The sequence below is a fragment of the Tupaia chinensis genome, unplaced genomic scaffold (genome assembly GCF_000334495.1).
Source record: "Tupaia chinensis unplaced genomic scaffold, TupChi_1.0 Scaffold143624_1, whole genome shotgun sequence".
Taxonomy (NCBI): Eukaryota; Metazoa; Chordata; class Mammalia; order Scandentia; family Tupaiidae; genus Tupaia; species Tupaia belangeri.
In genome coordinates, this window is record NW_006203472.1 from 1,385,255 (window position 1) to 1,397,870 (window position 12,616).

The 12,616-nt window shown below is 56.1% G+C and overlaps 1 pseudogene; it reads right to left on the reverse strand.

Moving 5' to 3' along the window:
- The window catches only part of LOC102479280 (cyclic AMP-dependent transcription factor ATF-1 pseudogene), a 16,991-nt pseudogene extending 4,686 nt beyond the window's left edge, over nt 1-12,305 (reverse strand).
- Nucleotides 12,306-12,616: the final 311 nt, after the last annotated feature.

Here is a 12,616-nt window from a genome sequence, read left to right on the forward strand (position 1 = left end):
CCCCCCCCCCAGGGGGGATGGTCACGCCGCAATCCCTTCTCCTCCATTCTCCTCTCAGAATCCTGGGCACATACACACACACACACGTGCCTGGTGTGAGTTTAAGCCACTGGGTCCGGGACTCGAACCGAGGTCGACTACATGGGAGTCCAGCTACATAGCCATTACGCTAACTGCTGGTTCCTTAAGAATTATTTTTATTACTTTCTTGCACTTACTTTTCTTGCCATGTTCTGTTTCTGAGTATCCATTTTTGTAAGCGGTCATTTTGGTTCTTCCTGAGAATCAAGGGAGGAGCAGACACACACATTGCTGCCCGTGCCTACGCTGAACAGATGCGCAGTAGCCGAAGGCCAGCTGATTTGGAAGCAGTAGCGAGTGGTCATCAGGAATGACACACGTGGGTTATGTATGTGCTGGTCATGGAGTGACGAGAGCCTGCAAGTTTGTGCAGTTCCAGTCATGCATTTCCTTAATGAATACCTGTGGACACTGACATAGGAGCGAGCTGTGTGGAAGTGCTGCGTTTAAGTCATGACAGAACTGGGTCCATGTGGGAACACTGCTGCAAGGGCTGCAAACTACATACACAGAATGTTGAAAAAGCAAAGTAATAACACTCCTCTTATACAATTTAGAGGACAGAGAGCAAGAATATTTTGAGACAAACACAAAACAATCCACCAGGTTCCCGCTCTGAGAACACACTCTGCGAGTCTGTCGTAGTCAGCCTCTGTCAGTGCTGGGCTCTGTACAGCTAGCTGTGAGGCAGACAGATTCGTCATGGCCTAAATCTGGAAAGAGATTTCATGTCTGCTCCCCAGGGAACCAACAAACCAGTCAGTGCATATACGCATTGATGAAGCACGCCGCCACACTGAAGTGCACAAAAGCAGTCACGTGTGTTAATTCAGGATGATTTTCAAGGGTAGATAAAGGGGGTGAAAGAAGGAATGGTGCAAAGTGTGTAAGTGTGTTAAAGGCGTGAAAACCGTAAGAAAGGCCAGTGGCATGTGGTGGGCAGCCGGAGGTGGTTCAGCTTACACCAACACGGCCTCACACACCAGAGGGGTGGCGGGTGCTGGCCAGATCGCACACCAGAGGAGCCTCGTGCACTGCAGCCACAGAATGCTGGAGGAGCAGCGTCGGAGTGCAGAGGTCACAGGGTGGAGACTCCGAAGACTCGGGGACTGCAGAGAGACCTGTAGAGAGGGAAGGAAGGCGTCCTGCCTCTGCTCTCCCACCTTCCCAGGAAAGATGAACTTGGAAACAGAGCAGACCTCTGACAGGGCATGGGTGACTGGGCCCCGCGCAACCCGCGGCAATACCTTGGCTTCTTTCCGCCTGTACGTCTGCTGGCTCCTGTACTTCACCGGTCCTGAGCATGGCCTGGGGTCTCACGGCACTGAAACCCCCCAAAGGGATGGTCAGGCCAAGCTGCATCGTCCCACACCCACGTGTGACCGAACACAGCACACCTGCAATGATCCCAGGGGAGGCCAGCCCCTGTGAACACAGCACACCTGGGGTGACGCCCACCCCACCCACACCGCGCTCTGCAGAGCTGGAAGGGTCTCACTCAGGCCCTCCACACCTTGTGGAACAGTGGCTCCTGTCTCCGGCTGGCGACCTGCATAGCAAGAGAGGAGGGACCTCCCTGCACCAGCCCTGCCCTGCTGTGGCCACAGGCCTGAGGGTCAGGTGGGGCTGTGAAGCACTACAGCTCACCAGGAAGGTGCTGAGCTTCCTTGGAGACCAGCCCAGTATGCGGGATGAGGAGAGATAGGGGGAGGAGGCTAAAGGTCTCCCTGTGGGGAGCCCACTTAGGGGCTCAGAAGGCTGAGCGTGAGGGGACTTTAAGGAACAGGCCTAGGGTGGGCTACTGGGTGCAGGCTGCCGTCCCCTTCCTGGACACATTCCTCTCTGACCTGGAGATGCTGGGCACCGCGATGGGAGATTACATGGATGGGGGTGACCCTGGGTGCCGGATGACCAGGAACCTGAGGCTGGGAAGCAGAGGGCCTGTGCAGAGCTAAGGTCTCTGAGCATTTGGACGGCTTCTGAGCTGCCCCTGAGAGCTGGGCCACCACAGGCACCTCACCTGACTCTGAGGGAGCCTCCCAAGTTGGCCCGGGACCAAGGTCCCCGAGGACTGAGCTGCTGAGCTGCCTGACTGCAGAGCTGCGGGAGGTCTGGGCTGTGATAAGACCCTTTCCCCGAGGGGCCCCCAGGGGAGCAAAGCCAAGTGGGGCCTCTCGAGATCGGGCATCTCAGGTGTCAAGTACTCCCTTCTTACCTGAGGCCTCAGTCTGTCCACAAACCCTCAGAGGGAGGAGGTCCCTGAGCTTCATCCCGCAGGCCTCCTCACCTCCAGAGCCCGACCCAAGTCCCGGTCCGCTTTTGCATGCCTCCCGTGACCCTGAGGCCCAGGAGGGAGGGAGAGATGGGGGCTGGGGCATGTCCCATGGACTTGGCCATTTGCCTTCTCGGGGGGACATGATCGACCTCCCAAAGGTGAAGGGGAGCCGCTGTGGGCCTCACTGTGGGGGAGGGCGGGCAGTGGAAATCAGAGAGCCCCAGGGCAGGACACTTCCTGGCTCTCCTTCTGCAGCTTAGATGTATTTAGAGAGCTTGCTACACAGAGGAAGAGAAGCCTGTACCTCTGGGAAGTGTAGACAGGACAGGAATCAAGGACAACTGCCTGGAGGAGGGGGTGTTTGATCTCAGCTCTGATTACAAGTTGAGGCCAAAACAGTACTGAAGAGACAGAGCATGGATCCCATAGATGGGTCTCCCGCTCTCTCCCAGAAGGCCCCTTCAGCCTTCCCAGCCAGCCCCTGTCAGCATCCTGCCTTTTCCTCTCACTCCAGGGTCTGTTGCTGGAGAATTATTTTCTGTCTCTGGGAGAGTCATATTACCATGATTTTCCAGTTTTCTTGTTCCCCTCTCTTGATATTTGTGCGTCTAGGAAAACAGCTGCCTGTACCGGTTTTATAGGGTGGCTTTGTGAGGAAGGACTTCCCTGCCAGTGGGCCTCAGCGTGTCACTCGGGCTGGGTGGTCGCCTCGTCTCCGTATAGTCCCTTCGATGGTGATCACGGAGGGTGATGCACGTCAGTACTGCAGAGGCCTGGTCTTCAGGGATTGAAGGGGCTGGCTCTGCGTGGGACTCAGGTCTTCTCAAAGGCGGCCATGTTCCTGAGTAGCTGTCATCGTTCCAGAGCTTTCTGAAGAGGAGTGCAGCAGGGTGTGGGAGCCTGGGTGTTTCCCCAGACGACGAGAGAGGAGTCATTCCAGCAGCTCCCTGCAGGCCGGGGTGGAGGAAATGCTCAACTCTGTGGGCCAAGTCTCCCGATGTCTCTCACAGGATATGAGAGGCGAGGCCTCCACAGGGACTTACCTTTCAAGGGTCATTCTCCCAGCTGCTCCTTAAAGAGGTGGGAGACTGGCTGTGAGGGAGGGGGGATGCGCACGCGGCTGTTCCACAAGGTGTGGAGGGCGGAGTGAGACCCTTCCAGCTCTGCAGAGCGCGGTGTGGGTGGGGTGGGCGTCACCCCAGGTGTGCTGTGTTCACAGGGGCTGGCCTCCCCTGGGATCATTTCAGTTGTGCTGTGTTCGGTCACACGTGGGTGTGGGACGATGCAGCTTGGCCTGACCATCCCTCTGGGGGGTTTCGGTGCCGTGGGACCCCAGGCCGAGCTCAGGACCGGTGACGTACAGGAGCCGGCAGACGTACAGGCGGAGAGAAGCCAAGGTATTGCCACGGGCTGCGCGGGGCCCAGTCACCCACGCCCTGTCAGAGGTCTGCTCTGTTTCTCTGACTCCCTGGAGCCCCTGCTACCCCAGCCACTCACCACCTCCCTCTTCCTCTGCCACCGCCTCCGTGGGTCCCCTGGGGGCTCATGCCCATGTGGGCAAGTTGGTGGACCCCACCGTCAGGGTTGGGAACAAGGGTACGGGGATGGCCCCCGACTCCCACCCAGTGACAGCCCAGCCTTGCTGACCGTGGGCCCTGGGTGCCTGACCTGGGTCGGGTGGCTCAGTGCCCCTGGCACCTGCAGCAGGCTCTGGTCCAAGCTCCAGCATGTCTCCAAGACTCACTAGGGTGTCCCCCTGGCCTGCTGCCTGCCCCCCAAGCCTGTTTCCCATCTGGGAAGGGATGGAGGCTGTCTCCCATCGCAGGGGCTCCCGAGGACTCTGGTTCACACGTCTGTCACCACCGTTCTCATCCTCACTCCTGGGGGGCAGTGCCAGGCACACACGGCCACTTCCCTCCCCTCCCCGGAGCCTCACTGCCAGCTGGGAAGCCACAGGACAGGATGCTCCTCCTCCCATTTCCACTGGAGAAGTCAGCTGAGCTGGGGCAGTGACTACCCAGGGCCCACAGGCAAGCCGGCTCCTCTCCTGACCACACCCCAGCTGGAGGCCCTGTCCAGGCGCCTCCCCAACCGTCTGCAGCACCTTCACGGGCCGGGGCCCCATGTCTGGGCACTGTGTGTCCAGGTGTCCAGCCAGGCCCAGCCATGATGACAGAGGGACATGGTGTCTCTGGAGGTCTGATTGAGAGACTTTTGTCTTCCTACAACCCTCAAGCCAGGTTTGACGCCATGCCGAAGGCTTCCGCTCCCCTCCGATCCAGGATGCTCCCTGCGTGGCATTCTCCCTCCCTCCGCTGTGTGTGGCCTCCCGAGGTGCTGCCTGTGACCGACAGAGCAGGGGCTCCCCAGGGTGCTAGGTGGCATCCCTCTGCTGACTCCTGACGTGAAAGGCTGAGACCTGATCAACAAGGGCCCAAGAGCCATGCAGAGGCCCCCAGACCCTGCTCACAAGCTCTCTGGGGTGAGTGTCATTGTTCCCTGGGGCTGTCAGTGAAGAGGCAGGGCAGGGAGTAGCTGCAAACACGCTCGTTTGTGCCAGTGTACCCCTGGGACCCGGCACTGTGCCACCTGCTAGCCCACCTGGTTGTGGGATTCCTGAGAGCCTGACCCTGGTGTCAGCAGGAGGCCCTGGGACAGAGACAGAAGTCGCAAGAGCCTGGCTTCCAAGGGCAGGTGGAGGGTGACATATGGAAGGCTGCCCCGCCTACATAGCCACCAGCAGCCTGGAGAAAGCTACTTGCATCTCGCAGAATGGCATGGCTCTGGAGACCTGCCGACCCGGCAGTGTGTCCACCTCCTGTAGGTGCAGCCGCCAAGAGCACATACCGTTACCAAGGCCTGCAGCCCACCCCCACCTGCCAGTGAGAAAGCAGGACTCTCTTCCCATGTGTAGACGCAGGACACCCGGGACGTTTCCGGTAAATGTCCCCACACGTCCGGCCTCTACTCCAGCATTGCTCCTCTTCTGAGCCCTAAACACTAGCCCCATCTCCTGCCTCCCCTCGCCCTCCGTGGCCAAGTCTGGGTACATACGGTGTCCTTGGCACAGATGGTGGAATGTTTTGGAGCATTTTATATCAACGGTAAAAAGAAAGGAGAAATTTGGAATAAGAGAGAGGCATGTGAGTTCAAATTGCCTTTATTCAAGAACCTGAAGACCCAGATTGCCTGTTTGAGTTTCAGCTGTGCTTATCTGACCCTGAGGGTGGTGTGGGACTGGAAGCGGAGCTCTCACGTCAGCTGGGTTCATTCCCATTGCAACGGAGCCGCCATGTTCACAGGCCTCAGTGGAGCAGAGGCCCTGCTGTGCAGTCAAGTACCTGGAGGTCTCTAGTTTGGCAATAGGCTGCACCTGACCCTTTGGGAAACTTACTCCTAGGGCCCCAAGAAGGCTTAGAGATGGCCCACCAGTCCACTCCTGCATCCAGCATTCTGCCTTCTCCCTACTCCCAAATCAGTTAATCATGCAAGGACCTGGTCTATAAGGAGTACCTGGAGGGACCAGCAGACGGCATAATGACTATGTCACTGGACTCCCATGTAGTCGACCGTGGTTCAAGTCCCAGACCCAGTGGCTTAAATTCACGCTGGGCATGTGTGCGGGCGTGCCCGAGATTCCAAGAGGAGAATGGAGGAGAAGGGATTGCAGCGTGGCCATCCCCCCCGGGGGGTGATTTCTCGCTTTCTGTCTCTCTGTCTTTCTCTTTCTGGTGAGCACACGCGCCCTATAGCAGAAACGTCTCCAAAATAAAATACCTGGGAAACCTAGGTGCTCCCATGGTGGGGAGTCTGCCCAACTGTAAACTTCTCCCAGTGTCTCTATGGGTGAACTGGGGTGCTCTGCAGAGCACAGAGGATGGTGTGCCAGGAGGGTATGTTGTTTTGGGTGTGGCACTCCTGGGGACTGAAGAGAATGACCTGTGATTTGAAGAATAAATCCCATCTACTCCAGCTTCAGCTTCTCAGCTGACATCTCCCTCCTGGATGAGACAGATGCCCAGGGAGATGCAGGAGGGCACACCTGGGACCCAATGAGCAAAACTCCCAGGGGGAGGATTTCATTTCAACCTAGATAGGACCTCAGGAAAGAGGGAGCATCCACCCTGGATGATGGAGGGCAAAGTCAGCCTGCCTCCAAAGGGAGGGTTGAGGGGCTTTGACCAGACACTACCATCCAGAGAACTGAGAAAGGGGAAGAGGCTGTTCCCAAGTGTCCAAAGAGGAAGTGACTTGGGTCCGGCCACAGCTTACCTTGGCCACCTCGACCCAGTACTCCACCACTCTGCCCTGTCCAGGGCCTTCAGGCTGTGGTCTCCAGGGCAAGTGGTGATGACAACATTGACTATGCTGTTAAATTGGAAGATGGTGCCAGGTGCTCCTTGCTTTTCTTATGTCTCTGGGTCAAGATGGAGTCCAGGCAGGCCCAGGGCATTACCACCTTGAACAGCACCCAGGGAGAAGAGAGTCCTATGGCCACAGCCCACCCCAGCTCAGAATCTGCAGTTGTTCCCAGGACAAGAAACGTGGAGAGTGGAGAGTCTGAGTAAACATGGTGACCTTTAGACACATGCAGAGACAGTGGTTCCATGAGCTTCATTTGCATAGCTATAAAAGCAATTAACATATGAACACACTACCTGTATACTGTGAGCGATGCTGTAAAGTAATATCAGGTGAAAAGAAGTCACACGTGTTTATCAGAATCAGCCCAGCAAGATCAGAGAAATCACATGGTGCTAGTTGTTCTTGAATCATCTAATCAGTTGATTAACATCTGAAAACAACTGGCTTTGCTTTCATTTCCTCTTCCCCCACTTTCTGCCCTATAAAGTAATAAACCTGAGGCTGGTTCAAGGTCGGGCTTTCTTCATCAGAGAAGTCAGGCCCACCCAGTCCTCACCTTTTTACACGTGTATGTCTTTGTGTGTTTATTTTTATGTTTATTTCTAATCTACAGCCCTCCACTCAGAAAAATACATTCTGCCGAGTCCCAGCAAAGACAGGGGACAGTGGTCTGAACTGGAACTCAGCATGCTTTGGATGTGGCTCAAGACCTGTGGGAGTTCCTGGGATTGGTTCCATGTTCACTGAGGGTGCCCCCCCCACCATGCTACCAGGAACAGCACTGATGGGACGAGTGACCCTTTTACCCAGGACATCCTCCCCAACTGCAAGCGTGAGAAGGTGGCTCAGCTACATGCCTCCCAAGGTGGCCTCTCCCACCTCCCTTCAGCAGCCCTCTGGTCCTGCTGCCCATCCACAGGTCCTCACCCTGTGGGAGCTACAACTAGGGGGTCATGTGGGTGTCTACCAGTCGACTGGGTGCATAATAAGTGCTGAAGCTGACAAGGCCTCCTGGCAGGATGGGTGGGTGACTCGTGGACTTGCCTGCACCTCAGTGAGCATACTGTGAGCGATGCTGTAAAGTAATATCAGGTGAAAAGAAGTCACACGTGTTTATCAGAATCAGCCCAGCAAGATCAGAGAAATCACATGGTGCTAGTTGTTCTTGAATCATCTAATCAGTTGATTAACATCTGAAAACAACTGGCTTTGCTTTCATTTCCTCTTCCCCCACTTTCTGCCCTATAAAGTAATAAACCTGAGGCTGGTTCAAGGTCGGGCTTTCTTCATCAGAGAAGTCAGGCCCACCCAGTCCTCACCTTTTTACACGTGTATGTCTTTGTGTGTTTATTTTTATGTTTATTTCTAATCTACAGCCCTCCACTCAGAAAAATACATTCTGCCGAGTCCCAGCAAAGACAGGGGACAGTGGTCTGAACTGGAACTCAGCATGCTTTGGATGTGGCTCAAGACCTGTGGGAGTTCCTGGGATTGGTTCCATGTTCACTGAGGGTGCCCCCCCCACCATGCTACCAGGAACAGCACTGATGGGACGAGTGACCCTTTTACCCAGGACATCCTCCCCAACTGCAAGCGTGAGAAGGTGGCTCAGCTACATGCCTCCCAAGGTGGCCTCTCCCACCTCCCTTCAGCAGCCCTCTGGTCCTGCTGCCCATCCACAGGTCCTCACCCTGTGGGAGCTACAACTAGGGGGTCATGTGGGTGTCTACCAGTCGACTGGGTGCATAATAAGTGCTGAAGCTGACAAGGCCTCCTGGCAGGATGGGTGGGTGACTCGTGGACTTGCCTGCACCTCAGTGAGCTGCGTTCACCCCCAAATGGGACTGGCCCCACCCTGCTTTCTATCTGTACCTCCTTCTGGACTTTTCACAGTCACTCAGTACAGTTGCAACTACTAGTGTCCCATCTCTGCCATCCACATGTGGTTCAGAGAAGACATGGAGGTTGTCTTAGTCACTGCATCACTTGTGGAAATACCCAAGACTAGGGAATTAAGGAAACAGGTTCACTCAGCTCATGGTCTGGAGGTCGGAGGTCCAGGGGCCAACTCCTGTAAGCTGCAACTATAAACTCACACGCAAAGGTGGCAGCTCCACCCTAATGACATCGTACCCAGAGGCCCCACCTGGGACACAATGAAGGGATTCAGTTTCACTTAACATTTAACAACACAATCAAGTCCCAACACAGGAATTTGAGGTGTTCCAAACTATAGCAGAGGGTAAGGGTCACATGTCTGGGAAGATGTGGAGCCAGCGTTGGACCCAGATCATGCTCTGGGCTGGAACAGCTGGTCGGAGACAGCCGGTGCCAGAAGGTGGCCTGGCCTGCCCACCCTGCACAGCCCAGCTTCTCACTACGTCTGTGAGTGTCCGCTGGGCCGCTGTGGCTTTGGAGAGAATGACAGGATGGTTTGCACCACAGGTGACTCTGACTCCAGAGCAGCCCTGGAGTTGCCAGTGGTGCTGGTCCTGGCTCGAGAAATGCCCACTGCTCTGGGGGTGGGGCAGATGTTGGGAAGGAGGAAGATTACCATTATCGGTCATGGCCCACTGGCCTTTCCAGACAGAGACAATCTCATTGCATTTAAGGCGACTTCAGCTCCAAAACACCAACTGTAGACACACTTTCAGACTGCAGTTCCCCTTGCCATTTCTTTCTGGCTCAGTGGGCTCTGGATATTGTAGCTGAGCCAGAGTGATGTGCAAATGGTGTTCCACCCCTGCTCCAGGCAAGATGACTGCACTTCAGCCACCTTCAATTTAAATGCGGCAACATGTGGGGAGTCATTGAAATCCACTGAGAAGTTGTTGTGCCCACTGACCATGCAGGAAGTCTTTGCAGCAGTCAGAGCCCGGCCCTTCCATTCATGCTGCCTCATGGACTCCAGTGTGTGGTTCTGGGCCCCAGGGCCTGGTTCTGCTTGTGCAGAGAACAATCCCACCCAACACTCCCAGCCTTCTGTGGCTATCCTGGCAGGGACAGACCTGGCCATTGGGCAGGGCAGGTGCTTACCCTCGTCAGTCCACTGACCATCTCTGGAAGGGCCAGGGCACACCCTGTTGCTCTATGGGCACTCAGACCAGGCAGTCTGTGAGCGTTTTTCTCCTCAGAACTCTAGTCCTGGCCCCCGTGGTGCTGAGGTCAGGAGGGGATGCAGAATACAGGAGGTCTGAGATGCGGCTGTGCAGGGGATGGGCTCAGGAGCTGGTTCTGGGTTCCCGAATCTCGTCTCCTCCCCAGGGGCCTGGGAGCCCCTCCAAGCTGCATTTGGCTCCTTTCTTCTTGCAGAGGAAGCCTGCAGACCTCAGCCCTCTCGTGGGCATCCCAGGAAGGATGAGACCCAGGCTTCTGTTGGCCTCTTCCACAGTTATAGTCTACAATGTCCCCCCAACCCTTTAGGTGTGCGAAAAGCTCTCTTTCTGGGCCCAAGTCCACCCACTTTTGAGGGGATCCTGAGTTCTACCATTCCAGTCAAAATAGGGGAGGTTGCAAACACACCAGCAAGATGTCATGAAGGCGTCACGTCTGACATTTGGTGACCATGACCGGCTTTGATGACTACAGCGGGAGTCTGATGCCCTGACTAGAATTGGACTGTGGTCTCCATCATTCACTGAATCATGCCAAGGGTCTGGAAAAGCGATGCCCAGTCAGAGGGCGCGAGGCAGATGTGTGGAGTGAATGGATCCTCACTGGAATCTTCGCAGATAGCCGAGTGGGCCTGAGGCCTCACTTCCGATGCCCAGGGGTCCCTATGAGGTCTGTACCAGAACGAAGACCACCCAGAGAATCTCAGACTACTGTAGAAAAGGAGAAACAAGCTTGGCTTGTATATTCTTTTCCAAACTACAGAGGCATAGGCCGTAGGGACATTAGACAGCTTCTTTAGCAGAAAGGAGAAGGCTGCAACTAGGAGCATCCACACCATCCCCAGTGTCCCTCTCTGCAGGCCAGGCTTTGGGCACCCGGTTGTCATGTCTCTTTTTCTTTTTCCTTAAATTGCCGGAATGCATATGTGCACACCTGAAAGACAGACAGAAAGAGAGGGAGGGAATAAGCAACCCCAGTGGGCTGTGGGCACGGCCTCTCCTCCCCATCAGGATGCGGGGCACACAGATCGGCACGCTTTTCAAGCTGTCTGGGCTAAGATTCTACCACAGTAGGACACGCAGGATCTGGCTTTCAATACACAGCGCTTCGTCACTGCTGCAGGGCTGGCCTGCCACTTCTGAGGCCGTTCAGCCCTACAGCAACCTCCTGTGGTCCATTCTCTCACAAGCACACTTTTCAGGGTCAGACGAGGCCATATGAACACTCCTAGGCTCAGCGTGTAGGTGGCAGAGTCGGCACCGTGCCCCGAAGGACCTGCAGGCTCACCTGCTGAAGAGCTGGTCCAGGAACTGGGGGATGGAGGGGAAGTCCAGGAAGCAGCCGAGAACCCTGAACTGGAAGCCTGGTTCAGGGACTCTACCACAGTCTACTTTGGGCCTGGCTGGAGGGTCGTCAGAGTGCCGACCTCCCAGAGGCCCAAGTTCCACTTCTTTCCATACTAGGGGAAAGGAGGGACTTAGTCAGTGACTAAGCAGGAACTCGTGAAGACTTTGGGTGGAGCTTAGACTAGGACCCCCACCCATGTGGGGATTTGTGCACGTGGAGGGCATGGGTGTCCGTAGTGAGGAAGGCTCTAGGCCCTCAGAGTAGAACTTGATATGGAGGACAATGAAGGCCTGAACACGTAGCATCTTCAGGGTTTCCTCAAGGTCTTTTGTGGAGAAACAGCACCAAGCTGTATTCTCACAGCCTGTGTGAGGGCAGTGCCTCACTTAGTGCTCAGGAACAGCCCCCGGGAGAGATGAGGAAGTCCAGGCTTTTGGACAGGACGTGGCAGAAATGGACGCATGTCCTGTCATGTCTCATCACGCTCCACCAGCACCGAGAGGCTGAGCTGCTGTGGGAAGCAGCCTCTCGGGTGGAGTGTGAAGACAGGTGAGGGCCCAGCTCTTATCTGGTGGGGGCTGCACTGTGTTCCCTGGGATGACAGGTTGCTTGTAATCGTAGATAAGCTTAACTTCCTTTTGTGCTCCCCCTTATTCGTGGGAACCTTCCTGGTAAGACTGTGGGTCAGTCAGTCTGGAAGGCATGGGGCCAAGTGCAGCCCTGGAGTCCTCGGGGCAGCAGCTACAGCAGTAGCCACAGTGCGGACGTGCAGAGATACTTTTGGCCTAGTGGAACAAGTGCCAAAGATGCAAGTGTTCCCTCTGCTCCTCCTATGAGTGTGTGATCGGGGACTTTGCACGTAACCAAGGTGTCCGTGTAGATTTCTTTAGGGGAGGGACTGTATGTGACCCAAGTGGAAAGCCCTAGGACAGAGCCCGGGGTTTCCCCATACTCTGGATCCAGGGCTGGCCCTGGTCACCTCAGGTGGTGTCTGTGGAGGCCTTTCTGCACCTGTGTCACCCAGACGACCACTGACCGAGGTTGTAGGCATGGGGCATTTGCCCTTTGCCAGAGAGATGATGCAGCTGGACACAAGGAGCACCTCTGTGGGGACCTCCTCCATGGATCTCTAGAGGTAGTGCCTGGCAGCTGGGCCACGAGGGGCCAGCAGCCTCCCGGCTTTCCCCTGAGGGGACACTGCCATGAACAGTCCCGATTCCCAGATCAAGCACACGGGAGCGTCCAGGGAGGAGCCAGATGGCAGCCTGAGGTCTGGACTAGCATCCGTGTGGGTGGACTTGGTCCCCAGCTCTCACCTCTCCTCCTGCAACCACGACCTCCAGTGAACATGACAGACCCCGGGTCCACACCCGACAGCCTGCTCCCATCCAGGAAGCGCCCCCTTTACCTCCTGCCCCCTGCGCTCCAGGTAAC